This window comes from Rhea pennata, chromosome 24, assembly GCF_028389875.1.
Source record: "Rhea pennata isolate bPtePen1 chromosome 24, bPtePen1.pri, whole genome shotgun sequence".
Lineage (NCBI taxonomy): Eukaryota > Metazoa > Chordata > Aves > Rheiformes > Rheidae > Rhea > Rhea pennata.
The window spans coordinates 4,112,901-4,132,691 of record NC_084686.1 but is presented as its reverse complement, the minus strand read 5'-3'; positions in this window follow the sequence as shown (position 1 = coordinate 4,132,691).

Here is a 19,791-nt window from a genome sequence, read left to right as displayed (position 1 = left end):
TCCAGTAAGTGCGCACAAAACCTTGGATACTGGGTTGAGGGAAAGCTGGTGGAGAAACGCCTTGTCTGCAGCTCCTAGTTGCGGTGGAGAGCGATGTGGGCATGTTCCTGCATAGTACACCTGACCTTAAAAAAAGAAAAACAAACAAAATGGAACCTGAACATCAGGATTTTTTAAATTAGTGAAAATTGAATGAAAGCAAGGCAAAGGAGGAGGCTGAGGGGGATGTATGCAGGTAGGGTCAGTATAGGCATAGTCGCTCCTTCTATTGAATGCTGTGAAAATAGTCTAGTGGTACCATCAGAGCAATGTCAGAAACACATTTGGATTATCTCAGTTTTTAAATTAGGCAAGAAGCAATAATTTTTATCTACTTTTGGTAAGATAAATGAATCATGTCTCTCTCATGTGCAACTGGTATTCTGTAACATTATAACCTCAAAATTTTTGGTCTGATTTTCAGCTGCTTCCAAGGGCTGCATATACCGTGAAGCTACGAGGAATTTGTATCTAGTACAAAATACAATTTCCCATTTGTAACACAGTGTTAGTGGAAAGGGATGGTTGTCCTAAGGGCTGTGCTGCTTTCTGCTCGCTGCACTCCGATGCATTAACTCTGGATCCTGCTTTTCTTACGGCTTTCTGGCTTGAGGAAGTTCTTCTCAAATGCCATCGTAGTGGCTGAGGTTGGGGTGGAGGGTTTTCCTGGCAGACTCTATGTTAGAACAGAGAGAGGTAAAGTGGACATCATTGTCTTTGGAATATCTGTGCTGCCGAGCAGAAGGATCTCGGATCCCAAGTTGCCACCAGGCATGAAAAACAAGCTATTTGTTTTCTATTTGCAGAGGCATAGTAGGACCACTGTGCAGTATGTTGGCAAGTGATCCTTGTTGGCACCAGGCCTGATGGGGCGCCTTTCAGGATGGGACCATTGCCTTAAGATGGCATTGGGCAGGGCAGCTACGGCTTCATGGTGAGAGACTGCGGGTTAAGTCTTTCTTGGGAGAGCCTCCAAACTGGGAACTTTGTTTTGAAGCAGTTCTAAGCTTTTCATCTTTAGGAGTGCAAAAGATTTTCATTCTTCCTTGCTTTGGTGGATAGTGGAAAGCAGCAGCACGTGGCCTGCTATTCTTGTATTTTGCATGACCTACAACTAGTTGTATTAGGTGGAACTACTGCTTTGTCGTTTGCAATAACTTCTTATTAATAATCTGTCGAAGTATGTATTGCCATGTAAATCTAAAGTAAAGCTGACTTAGGTAAAAATAGGCACATATGTAGCCCTTTCTTAAAGCTACCCATGAATGCCCGAAGTTGGGAAAAAAAGTACTAGCAGAAGGATGTTCTTCGATAATAGCTCATTAGAATAATATTTTCTCCTGCGTAAGACACAATGGCTACAGCTCATAATTACTGGTTGTGGACTTTTGGAGTTGAATGAACCATTGTAAACTGTGAATAGCAAATCCCAAAGCTATGAAGATACCTTCTTAAACGCTGTTAGAAACCACTTGAAAAGCTGAAATAAATGACTAACTGAAATAAATATGTATAAATAACATTCCAGTGTTGCATCAAAATCAATGAAAGATCATCTCTTCATCTCTATCTATATAGCGGACTGTATAATATTTTTATTTTAGCCCAAAGACATTAGTTTTCTAGTTTATATATCGAAAAACCATTTTTTTGGTCATTCCTCCCAGTGTGGTGTTTAAGCCTAGCTGAAGTAATGCTTGTAAATATTTGCAACTAGAGAGATAATATTGTTTTTATAACAGGGCAAACCAAACTGCCTTATTTAAATATCCACTTCTTTTTGTAAAAAAAATTTCTCACAGTTTAAATCAAGAATAAAAATTTCTGAGTGAAGAATTGGTTTAATCATTAGGTGCAGCATATTGCTAGACCAAATATCTGCAGTGAGGCAAGGAGGCATCCGTGAGTCTTTGTGGTTTCTCTTCTGAATTTCATCTGTGAAAAAAACTAATGCTACTTTGTTTCATTATCGTTAAAGTATTTTGGCCAGAACTTCAGCCAGATTTTAGAGCCTTTCCACTTTTTCCTCTAATTCCTGTAATCAGACTGCTTTAAGAGCTGGTATCTGTTTATTCCTCTATTAGTTCTCCCAAAATCATATTATATCAGAAGGGAAAGGTGATTAGAATCACTAATGCTGCTGGATTACCACACCCAGTGCCTTCACATTTAAAAAGTGCCTACGGAAAAAAAAAATGAGACAAAAGACCAAAATAAGAGGAGGATGTCAGTTGTGAAAACTTGAGACACTAAAAATGCATTTAATGTTCGTTATGTTCTTTCTACTTGTATCAATTAGACCATTTTAGAGATGCTAACATGAGTATGCATGGGATATAGATATTTCATAGTACCGACTTATGGGATGCAGGGGCTAACAGGAGTTAGAGCAGCCTTTTGCCACCCAGCTGTTAGCTGCTAAATACTTCTTGAATTTGGTTCTAATGAGGGTTATGGATTTTCATAGAAAAAAGTGATGGAAGAAGAGAAAACTGAATGACGAAAATTTCATGGGAGCACTAATACAAATAAATGTTTCCCCAGGCAATGCAAACAAAGGGTGAGCATGGGTTTCTGTCAATATTATTCCCATTAGTTTTTAGTGGTAACCAGGCTTCTCGTTTTGATCCTGTTTTTATGCTCTGTTGCAATGAGGTGTTGGTGCAGTATTGCTAACTGAGGCATTCGAAACTCAAGTGTCAGGTGCCTAACATCATGACTCTTAAAACCATGTGATTAAAATTATGAGATTTACATGAGACTGAGATCACATGGAATTTATTCTCATTGCCTTCCAGCTTTTGAAAGTGTAGGCCCTCTTTGGGTTACATCTTATGAGATCTTTCTCCTAAGCTGTGAGTGGTGAAGGCAATGAACGTGAATATTCTCACAGAATATCCTGATTCCAGGATTTCACAGGGGAAAAGAAAAACCCAGCAAACATTATTAAACTCGCGGTGAAAACATGGTGGCTGGAAAACTGTTATCAGGGAGTTTTATGTCTCTGAGCTATGAAAGGCATTCCTGGAGTATAGCTGAGGGACTGACTGTGCAGATATTTTTGGTCAGAGCAGAGCTAGCGCATGCGGGAGAACAAGCTGAGGCCAAGCAAGTGCCAGAACTTGGCACCTTCTGGTCAATATGGAAATATCATCAAAACAAAGCCCAAACAAATCCAGGATTTTTTTTTTCTTTTTTCTTTTTTTTTTCCAAAGTGGAAAACGGCTGCTATTGTTTTTGGAGATGACTGCTTGAGAGCCTTTGACTCGCACCGGGCTGTCGGGGAGAGGCTCCGTGCCTGGCCGCAGGACATCGCGGCCCCCGACCCGGCTGCCTCGAAGAGCTGCGCAGGGTCTCCTAGCTCACGTCTCCTAGCTCGCCCCCGCTTAGCCGGGTCCCTGGCTCCGCGGGAGGGAGATGTGGCCTGGCGGAGAGGCCGAGGCGCTGCCGTGTTGGCGGGGCTGTGGTTTGTTTGGTTGTTTTGGTTTGGGAAGCAGCGAGAGATAAACGTTGCCCCGCGAAAGACAGCTGTGACCCGTCCGCGTGCACTACAAAAGCATGATGGGCAGGAAACGCAGCAGAAAATTCTTCTTTTCCCCCCTTTTTCCTAGTAGTTCAGGTACTCTTTCCCCACTGCCTTTGCTATGCAGGAGTCTGCGAGAAGCATTTAGATTTTTTCAATTCTAGCCATGGTTTTCGGGCAGGATAAATTTTCATCTGTTTCTTCTCGGTGGAAGAGAGCAGCTTTACCAAAATGGGTTCTGGTCTTCTGATCTCAGTATTTCAATGGATGTAAGATCTTGTCTCAAGTGTTTCTAGCAGGAAGGTGGGGGGAGACAAGAAATGAAGGCAATTTCTTTTTTTAATTACTTTATAAAAAAACCTATTAATGAGCAGCCCTGCTAAAAGCACCTGTTGTTTCCAAATAAGTTTCCTTGAAGGTTTGGCGGATGCTTTACAGCGATTATTTGCGGTAGGCCAAATTCTGTGCAGTCCTGGGCGCGCGCGGTTGCAAACAGCAATCCGATTAGGGGCCTTTGTGCACATGCAGGTTCCTCACGCGAGCGCCGGAGCCCAGCTCAAACGCGCCGCGCGAAACCGCCTCCTCGCTTTAGGGGCTGAGCAAGGTCCCACTCGGCTTCAGCCAGAGCTCTTCTGACACCAGCCCCTTTGACCAGCCAGACGTTCAGTGTCGACCCCGCGGGATAAGCGCTTCCAAAAAAAATAGAGCCAAAAAAAAAAAAAAAAAAAAAAAAAAAGGCCAGATTCTAATCTTTGTCATTCTTGGGCAATTCTGGAGAAATGCTGTTAACTGCAAATCTGCAGTTTTGTCCCAGAACTGCAAGCCTTAGGAAGGTACATGAAATCTTCATTTTTCTAAGCAATTTGGTCAGTTAGTGTAGTGAAGAGTGCCAAAAATGCAAAGAATTATCACAAAGAATTTTATGAAACATTCCCCTCCTTCTATGTATCACATAGAAGTTTTGTCTTAAATGACCCCTTTCTGAGGGTTATTAAACATTTATCTGTATTCTGCTCTGCAATAAATGTAGTCTGCTCGGTTGAAACACAATGAAAAACTCAGAGACTGCAGGGATTTATTTGTTTTGTTTGAGCATACCCCCCAAAAAATATGCTTTTCTCTATCTTTTTAGCATCTTAATTTAAAATAAACTGCCACAAAACTATGATGCCGTAAAACAAAGGAAGAAGAAAAGCTCTTAAAGGAAATGCTCTTAAACATAAGGATATGAGATAATGAAACTGGCTACTGGGATAAGCATATTTATTGGGTTTGTTATGTATCAAATGTAACAAAAGTAAAGTGTCTGAAGAACTCCATGTGTGGTTCCTTCACACTCTTTGATCACACAATTCCCCCTTTAATTCAGATGCAGTAGAGCTTAAGTGGCTTCATTGATGTGTTAAGTGTGGAATGATTTTTGTATAAAATAAAAAAAAAAAAAAAAAGACCCCATTATGTGTCCAGAAAAGCCTTGTGTGCACTTGTTTATTGAGACAGGAAGTCGGTTTCCCACACCGAACAACAGTGCTGAAACACAGAAAAATTGTGTAGGGAAGAAAAGTAAAGGAAACTTAATTTTCTACCTGGCAGAAATCGGCCTCCGGAGGAAGAAGTAGACAATGAGATTGGGCTTAAACTGAATAATAGAGCCTGATTGATTTTAGGAAAATGCTCCGCACCATTTATATGGGGGGTTCATGTGCTGCTTTTGTTAGTAAAATGCAAGGCTTTGGTACAACCGTCTTTGTAGTCAGCCTGCTGCTTAAGTATTGCTTCCACTACCGCATTGCCCAGAGGAGAAAGCACCCAGAAGAATGGTTGTCAGGTAGAAACACAGCATTTAAATATATATGAAAAATAAAGGAACAGCGGACTACTTATAGCTCATTTCTTACGAGTTTATTGCCAACAAAAATATGTGAGGCCTTTCGAAACAAAGACTCAGATGCTATGGTGGTGTAAATCAGGATAGTTTCTTTCATGCCAGACAAAGGAGCTACTCTCCGTTCCACCACCTGACGCTCTGGGCCGCCGTTCCCACACAGCAGCCGGGCAAAACCCAACATTTTTGTAAGGCCTGAATTTTAATGTTAAAAACAAGGCAAAAAATTACAGAGGGAGGCTTCTAGATTGATAGTTTAATGTAAGTTTACTAATACTTAGGAATATCGATATGACTAGTGACAGGTGCCAACCTCAGTCTCCTGATCTCCAGTTTGGGTCAGAGTGCCACGGTCCAAAAGTGAAATACTGCAGACGATAGGCATTTATTGGGGTTCTCAGAAGCAGCTCCCAAGTAAAATCAGGAAAGTGGAGGGTGCTACACAGTGGGCTCAGAGCCTGGAGTTTTAACCAGAGGATACAAACCCAGGGTCTGACGGGGAAGAAAGGCTCAAAGAGATCAAGAGGCTTGCCAAAGGTCATATAAAGCATCAGTAGCAGAGGTGAGAATAAATACCAGAATTTGCAGGTTCTGTATTTTGCTGTATTTTGTATTTTCCTGATTTTTCTCAGCAAATAAGGACATCTTCCTCTCCAAAAAAAATATGCTTTGGGGTTCAAACTACATACATTTCATGAGCACTGAGGTCGTTTTTCACTTTGGAAGCTTGTGAAAATGTGTGATTCCTGAATGCTAATGCCAAAACCAAGGCTATTCAAAACAAACAAACGTGAAAGCCCTCCGAAATGCAGACTGGGCCTTTGCAAATATCACTGCGAGATGCATTTTGCGCAAACGAGTGGCAGGGAAAAGAAACTGCCCTGCTCTTCGCAGGTTGGCAGGACCTTGGTGTCACCTCGGTGACAACCGTCGGAGGTTTGCCCTAGCTGCGTCCCTCTTGGTGAGAAGTTCTGCAGAGCTGTCGTCTCCTGTACCTGAATGCCTAACTTCTTTAGCAAGTGTGTGCGCTCAGATGTAGTAAGGAGGAACCTGAGCTGCGGTCCATTTGCTAACCTCTTTTTGATCCTTAGAAGAGCAAGACGTAGACATGGCACGTTTCCGTCGCCCGCGTGTGCTCCGGCCCGCAGCTCCCCCTCCCGCCGGCCCGCTCCCCCCCGGAGCGTTGCCCGGCCCGTATAAAGCCCTTCTGCCTTTCAGCACCGTCTCCCCACACCCAGCACATTCCTTTCACGTGCTCAGACCGATGGCCTTATCTCTCGCTCGCGCCCCGATTATGAAATGTGTGGTATGCTGCAGCTCCGCGAGGACAGGCATCGCTGGGACCGGGCAGCAGCTAAGGGGCTGCTCTTACTGCGCTTTAGGCAAGGTAGATGCAGCATAAACTGGCATTTCTCTCTCTTTTTTTTTTTTTCTTTTTTCCCTTGAGAACAACAACGACAAAACGTTGGAACGATCGCTAGACCCGTAACCGGCCCGTAAGGATGGCTTGCACCTTTCCGACTATTTTAAAACAGGAGCTGTACTGTGCTAGCCCGGTCATCGGTTTAGGAGAGGAATGTATTCGTGACCTGCCATCAGTTCCTCCCCCTAGCCCCACTTTGTCAGTCCTTAGTGAACCAAAAACTGGCTTTTCTGATTTAAGTCATGATTCAACCTGATGCGATTTGAAATGCCCGAATTCTTAACCCCCTGCATGATGGGATTTTATCTAATGGAAATGCCAGCAGCCTTTAAGTCAGGCATGGCAGTGTCTTGCCAGCCGCTATACCCAGCATGCTAAATAAATGATAAATATTGTAGCACATATGTTACATCTGTCAAAAGTCTCAGCGTCACGCAATCGTCACGTGGCCTTTATAAGGTGATGAAAGGAGCAAAAACAACAACAAACCCACAGGCAAACATCAGATCTGCAATAAACATTCTCCGCAAATAAAATACTCTATTAATGCAATAGGCTCGTAAGGAAGGGGAATATCTTTTATTAGGTGAGCTAAAGCACTGAAGACAGTGGATGTGCTGAGGATTCAGAGCGTCTGCATCAGGTCACGCAGCTCTCATGTCCTTAGCCTGCAGTGGGGACCGCGCTGTCACTGTTTTCATTGGGGAGGTCCCAGGTGCTGCTTTTAAACACTAGGTGCAGGAGAGGGAGAAGAAGGAGAGGTGAATGAAGACAACTCTTGAAGGTCTTAAGTGTCAGTGTTACTTCTGAATGGTGGATGTGGAGTCCCACACCCCACTGAAATGTTTCGGTCGGATGGAGGTTGGCAAGTGTTATTTTACACCTCCCCAAGGCAGGGATTTTTAGCATCTCTGACTCCAGAAGCAGCATTTGGAAAGTCACAGGGAACAGCAAAGCAAAGCTGCGATGGGCCTTAATGCCACCGTGCAGGAAGGTGCAAATCCTGCGCCTGTCTCAGGGATGCGAGGGTTACCGCGAAGGGCAGCCCGGGAAGGGGCAAACGGGGAGGCGAGGGGGCTGCCGGCGCGCACAGCCGCGGCTCTGCTGGCCCGCGCAAGGCAGGAGGCCGGAGTGCTAGCGCGTCTTCCTGCCCTCCAGCAGAAAGGAGCGGTGCGGTGCGGGAGCCGCGGCGCTCGGAGGCACCGTCCCTCCGGAGCGGAGGTGCCGCTGCTCCACCTCTTGCCCGAGGCTCTGCCCAAGGGCGAAACTCAGCCTAAGGAACATACTCGCCTCTCTCTCTCTCCTCAAAAATAAGGGTCACGGTGGCATTTGCCTTGAAGTCTATTAAAAAAACATTGGACTCCCAGAGTGTGGCAAGTGTGTTTCCTATTAGGAAAGCAGTTCCAGACTAATGACCATTTTTAATGGCTGCTGTTGTGCTTTACACTAAGTGATATCAGCTATTATTGCATGAGAAAGGCAAAGAAGTCCAGAAAATGAGATGAAAGCCTGCTGTGACAGTTTCAAAGGGGGTTAGAGATGCTCCCCAGATTTTGCTTAGCCCAGGTGGAACATTTGATCGTAAGGTAGTGAAGCGCTTCTGCAAAACCTGCACAGAGTTTTTCCTCTCCTTCCTTGTCTTACACCAAGTAATTTTTGGAAGTCAGGTAAGTTAGTTAACACAAATGAGGACAGAGTCAGGCCCACCGAGGCTTAGCAACATCAGTGTGGCTGACCAAGGAGCCCATGGCAGAGGACAGGAGTCAGTTTGAGTAGGACAGCATGCGCGTGAAAATACTGGCCAGCCTACTGGCTTGAAACGTCCTTCTTACGTTAGGTATGACAGTTCATCTCTTTGCCTTGATGGAGAACTGGGCTGGTTATAATTCATAAGCAGCGTGACCTGACATCTAATTGTTCACCTCTTCGTTTGCTCCTCCATGCTTCTTGAGCAGATGTTTGCCCGAATGAGTGGACGTGGCAGCTCTTGCAGACGGTGATGCTGCACTCTTCGGCTCTCTCGTAGCACGCATCAGCTGAGCGGTCGTTTCCTGGCTGAGCCCGAGATGCAGCACGAAGCTCTGCTCCCTGTTGATGAGGCTTCTGTCGCTCGGAGGTAACCCGCTATTAGAGGCAAGGGCAGAATTTGAACTAATAAACTCTGCTGGGCAGGTCTGCAGCTGAGCTAATTGTCTAGACTCGCTTATGCTCCATAGAGGAAATAAATGCTGCTTGTAGGATGTGATTCATCTCATCCTAAAGTGTGTGTACAAAATAGGTCAAATGAGCTGTACCCTAAGTATGGCTATTTCTCTCCTTTGACTGAAATAGGAATCAAGGATGACTAGGTCTAATGTTAAGTATAAAGCACTTACCTTGGGAAAGAATGACAAGTAGAGGGAGCCAGGGACAGGTTTGTTGACCTTCACAATGTGTTTCAGATTAGTTTTAGGATATGACTGCAAGTTGAGAAAAATTCAAAACAGCCTGATGGAATTGAAGCAAGTCAAATTTACTTGGGGCCAAATGGTTTGTAATTTAGTTTAAGACCATGACTGCGAGTTTTAAAAATCCCAGACAACGCGTCTTGCTGGCAAGTTGAGCAGCTACTAGTAATGTGGCAAGAAAGCTGAGAGTTTTATCCACGAGGCTCAGGTCTACCAGATTTTGATCACCCCAGACCTCTGAGTATTTCTGTGGGAAGTGAAGGTGCTCAACACTTTGCAAGATCTGACCCTAATGCTAGGCTGACTCATTCTCAGGGATAAATCATTCTTGTCCCATTAACTTCAATGGAGCTGCCTCCACTTAGACCACTTGGAGAAATACTCCTAGTATCTATGGAGTAACTCTGTATGTTGGGCTGATCCATTTTGATTATCCTATTAGAAGGATGCAGCCTGCTTTCCAAATGCCCAGAAATATAACTAACTTACTTGCTCTAATTAGCCCCTACTGCAATTTCTACCATGCTATTAAAATACATTATACTCAAGTGCAATGAAATGCTTGTAAATCAAGTAAGATTAAAAATCTGTTTGGCTGCAGAGACATGTTTATCCTAAAGGCTTCAACATCCAGATTTTTAAAAAATGATGCACACTATTACGGAGGCAAAGGTCATAGGGAGGAGCAATATCTTTTATTGGATCAGCACATGGAGTTGAAGAACAAAACAAAATAAAATAAAAAACAAATTTTCAGACACACAAACCCTTTCTCTGGACCAAAGCAGGAGTGAGTGCGTATGAAATCGCACAGGAATGAAGTGACCAGTCTGGTGGTGAAACGGGTCCAGTTGCTTGTGTACACTGAGTTTTACTGCGACATCCCTTCAGATACTGCTATCATATGCTCCTATTTTAGCACAACTTATGCATGAATTTCAGTTGTTTGAGACCGAAGGTGGGAGGTTTGTGTATGTTCAGAACCTCGTCTCTGGGCTCTATTTCCCGGTTCAGGGCTGAGTTTGAATGTATCTGAACCTGAAAGGGAACTTTATGAGATTTGTGCCTGACTTCTAATCAAAGTGGTGTTAAATATCCAATTTGCTTAGTTTTTCTAAAAAAAGGGGCAAACAGTACTTTTATGTGCTTACATTTGCCTAAGCAAGGGAGCTAGACTCTCAGCTAATAAAAATTACTTTAGGTCCCTTAGGGTTATTTCAGCAGGGCTGAGGTACGCTAGCTAGGGTACCTCACCCTAGAATTTATAGAAGTCTTCACTCATTGTTTAGGAAGCTTATATTTAGTTACTGAATTCCCAGTTGATATTTTTCTTTTGGATCTGTTTGGTTAGATGCCTTCTGGATGCATACTTATATTCTCTTCTGTCCACCCCTCCCTATAAAGGAGATGGGAAAATGGGCCATATTCATCCCAAGTGCATGAGGAAGTGGCGAGATGTATCCACGGCTCGGTTTCAGGGAGGTTAATTGCCTTGCTCAAGATCAGGCAGGGAAGGCTGTGGCTAATCTCGACCCAGATCTCCCTTCTGACAGCACGGGAGAGCAAACTGGTTATTTGAAGTTGTTGGTACCGGTGTTTATTCGAGCGGCAGACTTGCATCCCTTCCCCGTGACTTTGCCGTGTTAGCTGTGAGCGTTGCTGCGCTGCTGGAGAGCCTCCCTCTTTACAGCAGTTGTGCAGAAATCACTTCCCTCTGCCGCTCCTTTTCGGCAGCAGCAATTTGTTATTCGCCAGAAATAGCTGCAGCTGAGCACCTGTTGTGCAGCCCGAGTGGCTATCATCTGGCGCTGCACAAACAGGACTTCTGTTCGCGGCGCTGCACCCCGATCCTCTCGGTTTTTCGATAGAATTCTCCTTCTGTTTTACCAGACAAATAATCTGTTGCGACTCTTATTGCTTCTTATCTTTTGCAGCTTGGCCTGCTTCCATGCACCATTTTGTTCTCAAAGATGCCTAAGCTGATTCTTTAGCGCTAGCCAAAACAAATGAGAGTCTTGGCTGCCTGCGTGGTAGCAGCAGCAGGTTTCCCTATGGCTCCCTACACCTAACACTGGGGCAGCTTTGACTTAGGCAGATGAGGCTCCTTTTCCCTCATTAGGAGACTGGGAAGTGCTAGGGAGCAGGCAGGGGGGAAATGGATTACTGCAAAGCTGTTATGCTGATGTCGTTTTTAGTGCAGGAGTGGAAGTCTTCACTGGTAGCGTTTATTTATTGCGTGTATTTCTACGACGTCTACTGCTGCCGCCCCTTGAGGAAGAGTGGGGTCGAATGGATAGGGCACTGCGCTAGGAATTAAGACACCCAGAGTCTGTCCCAGACGCTCACCTGCTGTGTGACTTTGAGTTTTCCCTCCCTTGCCTTGCCTTGCCCGTTCAGACTGCCAGGATGTCACAGCAGGAGCTGACTTCGGCTGCGTGCTGTACAAACCACCATAAAAGGGGCCTGGTCCCAGCTGGGCCATATACGCCTTGGTGCAATGCAAATAGTAATATATATTGTCCAATTTGTCAGTCTTGGTAGATGTGCTAGATAGTACGGGGTCCCCAGGAGACTTTTAATGCCCACAATGAACACAGTTTGAATTAGAAAAAAAGAAAGAAGGTGTAGGAGAAGAGAGATGGTGATTAATGAATACAGAGTACAGCAAAAGATTAATGAATAAAGCGAGCAACAAAAGAAAAAGTCCAGCAAACTTCTGAACTTCTGAAAAATTCAGATCTAGACTGAATCTAGAACTGAGCTTTCTGGTTCTGTACTGCCAGTCATTGCTGCAGGAAAACAACAAGTGTGAAACTTTTCCCGAGTCTGGATGAATATCAGCAATGAAGTGTGCACTCAAGGGCGGGCACAAGCCCGGCCGTTTGTAATTAAAGGCCGATGTGCTTGCGACAAAGACAGCGTTGGGACCCTGGAGTCTTTATCTTACGAGTGAGTTCTCAGCTTCTGCTTTGCAAACTGAAGCCCTCTCTTCGATGCTATACATATTCTTTCAACTGGACTGGAATACTTAGGAAGAAAAAGGATGGGCATAGTAATTAGGAAGACCACAGTAAACCAGCCAGGTTTTCAGGCTGCCTGCGCCACGTGAATGACTTTGGGCAAGTCCCCGGTGTCTCTCTTTGACCTCAATGCCCCATCTGTAAAACAAATGTAAAACTTTTTACAAAGTTATAGTAATAACATTTCCCTACAGCTTTTGTAGGCCTCTTATAGGATAAAGATAACAAAGTCAGTGTACTGATTGGATATATAAGGATTGTGAAATTATGACAGATGGATGAACAGATAAATGGATAGGTAGATAGATAGATAGATAGACAAGTTCCCTTTGCAATATGGGAAGGCCAAGCCGGTCAAAAACTTCTAGACACACTGTCTCTTCCGAGCCGAAAGAACATTATGTCACTGTGAAAATGCCACGCATTTTATTTTAAAAGGACATTATGGCAAGGCTATAATCAGATCTCTTAGTGCCTTAGACAGCTTCAGAACCTGATTCAATAAAAACATGGCTGGTCTCCAGCATGATGAGGAGAAGCAGGCTATCTGTAGGGACTTATCTCTGCCTGTAAAACCTCTATTTCAGAACACTTTTGAGCACTTGAATCCGGGCATTTCTTGTTTGTTGGTTATCGAATAGGGAGCTTATGAGGGGGACATCAAAAAATATAGCAATGTGATATTATGTTTGGGTGGGGAAAGCTAATTGATTTGACAGTTAATCAAAAACTACTAAGGGAAAATCAATATAGAGTAAAACAATCTAGTCTTCTGTTCTATACCGTATTCCCAGTGGCATTGTTGATTGTATAGCATCAATGTCATCTATTTTAGATGGAAATGTTACCAACTATAATGCCACTGTTGATGTTTCAAAACGATTCTAATCTCATTTCAATAATAGCTTCTGTCTCTCTTAGTGACACACATGCCATAGCATTCTTGGCTAAATTGACAGCACTAATAACATACTCAGTTTTTATATTATTCGGACCACTGTCTGCATTTTTGAGTGTTCACATAATTGCAAAGTATGAAGGGCCTGTATCTTCCTTGAAAGCTTCAGGTACCTAAGTGCTAGTAGCACCCTTAATACCTATCTGGACATCACAGGTGCTGTGCTGGCACCTGTGAGAGTCAGCTACTTGGTTAATAGGGATTTTGGGGGCCAAAGGCAGGCCTTTGAGTTGAAAGGTGTGATTGCAAGTGATTTGCTCAAGGCCAGAGTCAACAATTCAGAAAGAGCAAGATTACAGACAAGATTATGCCCGGTTTTGTGCTTTAGCTGTTGGGCTGTGCTTCCTCCCAAGGTCTCGAGTCTCTCAAAGCGGACTGAAAATCCCGCAGGGGAATTCCTTGCTGGCTTGCTGGAAACTCCTCTCCTTCAAAGTCCCATGTACCAAAATCAAAGCTTCTTGTGTGGTTTTATAGCACGTCTTGTTTTCATCCTGCTCAGAATCTGGAAGTGAAGAAGAAATGTGGTAAGCGCCTAAATGCCACAATGATGGATAAATGGCAAGATGGACACCTCATTATGAATCAGGTTCTCCAGACAAATCCGGGCGTTTTCAGTTCCTGGATGTCTCATTCAGATTAAATTCAGAGTACAGCTCATAGTGGACCTAGCGTTAGTTTGACTTGAAAATTTAAGGAGGCCTCTAGAACTTTTTGTGGAGAAAATTCTGATTTCACAGCACATTTACTGCCCACCCTAGCCTTCTGCTGCGCTGGTTTGAGTTGTAAATACATGGACTAGGCAAAGCCCTTAAGCAGATGCTTAGCTACACACTTAATTTCATCTTCGCTAAGCATGGTTTATGCTTAAATTTTAGCAAATAGAAAAGTCACATCGGAGTCAGTGGTCTTTAAGCCTGGGCTGAATTTTAAGCATGTACTTTGCCAGAGCCCTGCATTTGAACCTGTTTCTTGAATATACAGTACATAATTGGGAACACAGAAACCAACTCTTTCACATAGATCCTTCATTTAAAACAGCTTTTCTCTTCAATTATCAGCTGTGGATTTAAATGGGATGAAAGTTCAGTCTTTTCTCTCCAATGTCAGCTTTTCTCTTCATTTTTTTGCGAGGGACTTTTCCCTTATTAAAACTTTTTGAGAATAGAATGCAGGCAACAAATCAACAAACAAAACTTGGAGAAATCTTTAAACTAATTCAGCAGTCATCAATACTGACATCAGGAGAAAGAAATGCAAGAATACAAGTCTATTGCTTTAATCTGGGATTTCCAGAAGAGGCTGTTGGAGTTTGGCACTCACACCTCATGAAATCCCCCTTAATATTTTTCACTTCTGCTTCTCTTCCTTTAATTTATTTTAACTGGACATGGGAAAGGCCCCGTGCATTTTGCTGATCTTCATTATTGCATGATGTTTAGGATCAGCAACTGGGATTAAAGCAAGTTCAAAGCACAAAGTAATAGACAGTTCCTTCTTTGAGGAGTTGATGTCTGTGGCTGGATGTGTTGTTGTGCAGCCTGGTTCAGTGTTTTAATACGCTGGCTTCCCAAGTTGTTTATTGCCTCCGAATGGCTGGTGACATTTTTTTTTATACAGTTTTTCAGTTATCTTGACTGAATTTGTACTGAAATAGGTTGGGAGTGCTCAGCTGGACAGTTAACACACTTCTTCTGTGGGACAGTCGTGGTGAAGGGAGGAAAACAGTAAGTGAGACAGTTTCCCAGGTCTGTCCGTCTCGTTGCTGTATAAACTAAGAGGGAAACCACACACAAGTGTGATGACTTGCAACGGCAGGGCGATTCCTTGGAAGAGATGCATTTTCAAATTACAAACTCTTCTGTGTAGAGACTGTAAAAAGCCTGGTGTAGGATCCTGTATATCCTATACTACCACTAATAATGAAAGCTTTTATTATATATCCTGCTTTTTCCTGAACATAGCTTACAGAGGCAGGCAGGGGGCATGTTATTTTATTCCTAGCTGTGGGACAACTTGTGTTTATATTGCAGTAATATTTTTGTCATTTCTGATTAAAAAAATTTACAATGTCGGGACAAACCAACCTGAAGCATGCTGTAATTACTTAAGTCAGCCCTGAGCTCTATCTTTCTTCCTTTTCCTGAGTGAGAGTAATTCACATTTGGCTTCAAGTAGTCATTACTAATGACACATCTAATGGAATTTGTTTGGTCTTGCCCCTCATTTTATTATGCAGGAATTACATCTTCAACTCAAGTCAAAGATAAGAACTAGATGCCGTTCCCTTGTGATCAAAACTCCAAAAGATTTGGGGATTCGAGCTTTTCTTGGATTTTCACTTTCCTATGTCAGTCCTGCTTTCAGTCTGGCGACCAGCGTGCTGATTTCTGACCTCATTACAATCTCTCTTATGAAGATGAGGAACCCAAATTTAATGCCTGATGTGGTGTCTGAAATACAGTTGTGTGCTGTACTGGTCTGACCTTTTCATTATTCTGCAGTTTGACTGACTGGCTATCCCAGCCCCTTCCCACAGGTTGAGGGGGCTGTAATCATCGGAGGAATGGAGCTGCTAGATAATCAGCATACGGAGTGCCGAAAAGGTCGGGATAATCCCGTATACATAACAGATGGATACGCAGATAGATAATACACATGCAGAACTTAAGAACGAGGTATGTGTTTCCTAACCTTCAAAGAAAGTTGTATTCTTCCTCCTGCCCTTCTACCCTCAAAGAAACCTGAAGATTTTGTATTTGCTATGTTGAAAACTACATACAGTCTTCATGATTTTTAATAGACTGCAGACAAAATGCATCTCCTGCTTGGCTGTCTGGAGGAGAGAAGTGACAAGGTTCAAGGGAAAATACTGGAAACCTTTCAGCATAATTTTCCTTCCAAAAAACATTTTGAACATCTTAGCTCAGTTTTTTACTCTTTTCTTTTTTAAAAAAGTGAAAAAAAAAATGAAATGGTGAACAAAAGGTATTAAAATGGATATTTCAAGAGGAAACTTGTTAAAAATTGAAAATGAGTATAGCAAGTCATTCTCCCTTTTCCCTCTGGTGCAACAATATCAACGATGGATAAGAATGTAAAACACAAGAAATTTTTAAAAGTAGACTTTTGTTCTGATCTTCAAATTAAAAAGGCTTGGAACTACAGTTCTGAAGATTTGAAACAGTGAGAATACCATTATTTTTCTTATGAAAATGTCAATGGCCAAATCTCTAATTTTTCTTATTATTACCTTTCCTTCAGAATGGTACAAATTACTTAGTTGCAAGAAGATACTATACAGTATCGCCGTACTGAAGTCAAGACACCTGAGCCTATCAGAGGACTTCGGATAAATGTGCTAGTTCAAATTTACATGCCTAACAGCAACAGAGGGAAATAATTGAAGAATAAAATCTAAATAATATGTAGGAGGAAGATCCATGTTATTACAAATCAGTTTGGTTATCTACATTAATCAAGCTAGAAATCAGCCTGCTCTGTTCTTAGAGGTTTCCTTCACAAGATTCAGTGTAAGCCAAAGGGTAGAAAATAATTACCTACAATTAAAGAATATGCAGGACAAGCCAAGGTCAAGGTGAAGCTCTAGGGATCTTTCATTAGCCACTTTAAAGCAGGTTCAGAGTAGCCTAATAAAAATTCTGACCTTCAATATTCTGTTATCTAAGAGAAACTGAATCTTGTTCAACAAAGAAGAGTATACTCCTCTCGTCATTGCTTATGAGAGTAGAGATGATTTTTAGTAATAAGAAAATGCATCGAATGAAAACCCCTGCAGACTGTTCTGTTCAAATACTTGGCTGAGCAGAACGTAAAACCTGAGATAAAGGTTAGGTAGTAGAAGCTGATTCATTACTTGTTTGCCTAGACACCAGTTATCTCTGTCCCATTTCTGCTGCTGGAAGCTGCTTTGGATTCTGGGCATTAGAGTTTCCTTTTATTACCTAAGAAACAATCCCTCTCTCCTCATCCTGCCAGCATCATTTGGCTCACTCGGTTCTCCATCATTTCCCCATATTGATTGCTCCAGCTTGCTTTATGAGCTAGTCCATCAGATGTTCTGCACAAGGCTCATTTGTAAGAGCTGCGCAAGGTCAGGCTCTGGTGTCCTGCTCTGGTCAAGTGGTGGTGGGGGGGGGCAGCAGGAAACTTGAATCTCTTCCAAGTTTCTGCATGAAGGTAGAGGCAAAATAGGACCATTTATGTACCTGGATTCAACTCAGGCCCCAATCACTTCTCCTCCAGATTGTAGGAACCTTTATTGCAGTTCTGGCCTTGAAACATTCATGATGAAACATTTCTCAGGAAACACAGGTGCAAAGGACAGGACTGAATCTGAATCTCCTGTTGGCTGGAGATGCTCTCTGGCCGCTAGGATAACATATATGGACATATATGAACATATGTGACTCTTTAAGTCCCAGTTTAGGTACCTAATTCCATTCTGGTTTTGAATCTGGCCCTTTATTCTCTGCCTGCCTGGTGTCTGAGGCTGGAACCTCCCTTACCTCTTTTGGCTTCTAAGCCAGCCTGCACCTTGTGATGCTCAGGTACCAGTTTACTGATTATGCCTACGGTAGGCCCAGGAGAGCAGGTGGAAGGGCCTTTGTTAATTGTGCCCCAAGGCTGCAATGTCCTCATCCTAATCAGCTACCCTCAGCAGCAACATTTTTAAAGCAGGTTGCAGGCTTTTCCTACCCACTTGAGCTCTAAAAAGAATCAACTCTTCTTTGACTGGCACCTTAGATATTTTGCTTCAGGCTTAGACAGTTTACGACAGCATAACCAAATACGTGGTGTTCCCACAGTCATTGCCCATTAGTCTCGCTTGACCCATCCCGTGCCATGATGAAACGCAGCCATCATTTGCTTGGCCGGCCAGCTCTCCTTTATTTGAACGAAGGAGCTTAGATGTTTTAGGAAATTCTCCTTCTGTCTTCCCTTTCTTTCTTTAGGAATTATTATATGCTGGGCAAATGCATCTCAACAGACGGAACCGATCATTCCTAGATGTTTACTTAAGGCTGAAACAGTATTGCAGTCTCACATTTGGCTAATTCTTATGAAGACTGACTGGGTTTTGGGGGGAGCTCATTAGCTAGCCAAACCTTGGCAATTGTTTTGTTCCGTTCATTATTACTATAGCACTGGGTATGGCTTTCCATACTTAATTGCCATTTGAATCAGTTTCCCCAGCTACTGAACACATCTAATCTTCCTTTTCTTGCAGCGTCATTTTTCAGTTAGCACAGAGAGAGTTGAAATATTCAAGTTTTCTTGTCTTTCCCTACGGTCAAATATACCATAACACTAAGAGGGCAGATGCCACCTTTTTCATGAAGATCGATGACCACTCCTTTTTTCTTCTTTTTCCCTGCATGATTAAATATCCACTAAACATGTAGCATGTGCCAACCTGCACAGTCTACCTGAAGGGAGTGTAACGTCAGATGTTGGTGCCAATGGCCAACCTGATGGTCAGGCAGAGGGAGATAAATCCCAGATAATTTTACCTATCTAATAACTAGGAGCTAGTCTAAGTTCACTGTCTGATCAGTGGTGGACTGTCTCTTTTGAGGAGTGATATTAGCACTCCCAGAGGTTGACTTATCCTATGCTAACCGAGGTGCGTGTCTGGGAGGGTGTTTAAGAGCAGGGAGATAAACTGCCCTTGGTACTTTCTGTTTCTTCACTGAGTGCTCCTAGAAGAATATATTTATATGTATGTCATATAGTTTCAGCTGATTGTGGAGATGTCCATGTTGAGAAGGGGACTGAGGGAAGGGAGGCTGGTCCTGCTTTGTTCTGCTTCTTTTCTGCTGCAGTTTCATTCTCCTGTTTCCTCTCTGATTTGGCCAGACAGTTCAGGCAAGATTTATTACTAAGACAAGATGTCAAACTGCTGTGGTTAGATCCAGGTTAAATCTATAGATTTTCTCAGCCCCACTGAGAGCCCCACATTAACCCATGGCCATTATTATTTTTTCTCTCTTACGGAGAAATTATATGTGAATTTAAGCAGAGCAAGTATGGCACATTTATTAGTAATGTGATAAATATGGCAGCTAATTAAATAAACAATTTAAATTCAGCCTCTACTGTCTTTTAACTGGAATCAAAGTCAAAATATATTCCTAAAAGCATCCAAACTGAATGCAGAGTATACTTGCTGTGACCGTTGTCCTTGTTTGAAAACAGTCGAGTCTCAGAAGCAGTTACAATGAACAGAGCTGATTGTCTAACAGCCAGGTAAGGAACCGTTCAGGTTACCATGAGCATCTTTTGCATAATAAAGCAGGCTATGTAGGTTGTTAATCTTAACTCAGCAAGGCTTGCTTAATCCATCACACTTTCCAGGCTAGGGTTAAAACACTCCAAATGACTGAAAGCCTGAGGAAAATACATTCCTGGGCAGTTTGACACCAAAGAGGTAGTATTGATCCAGGAAAGGGAAACAAAAATGATTTAAAGGAAGTGA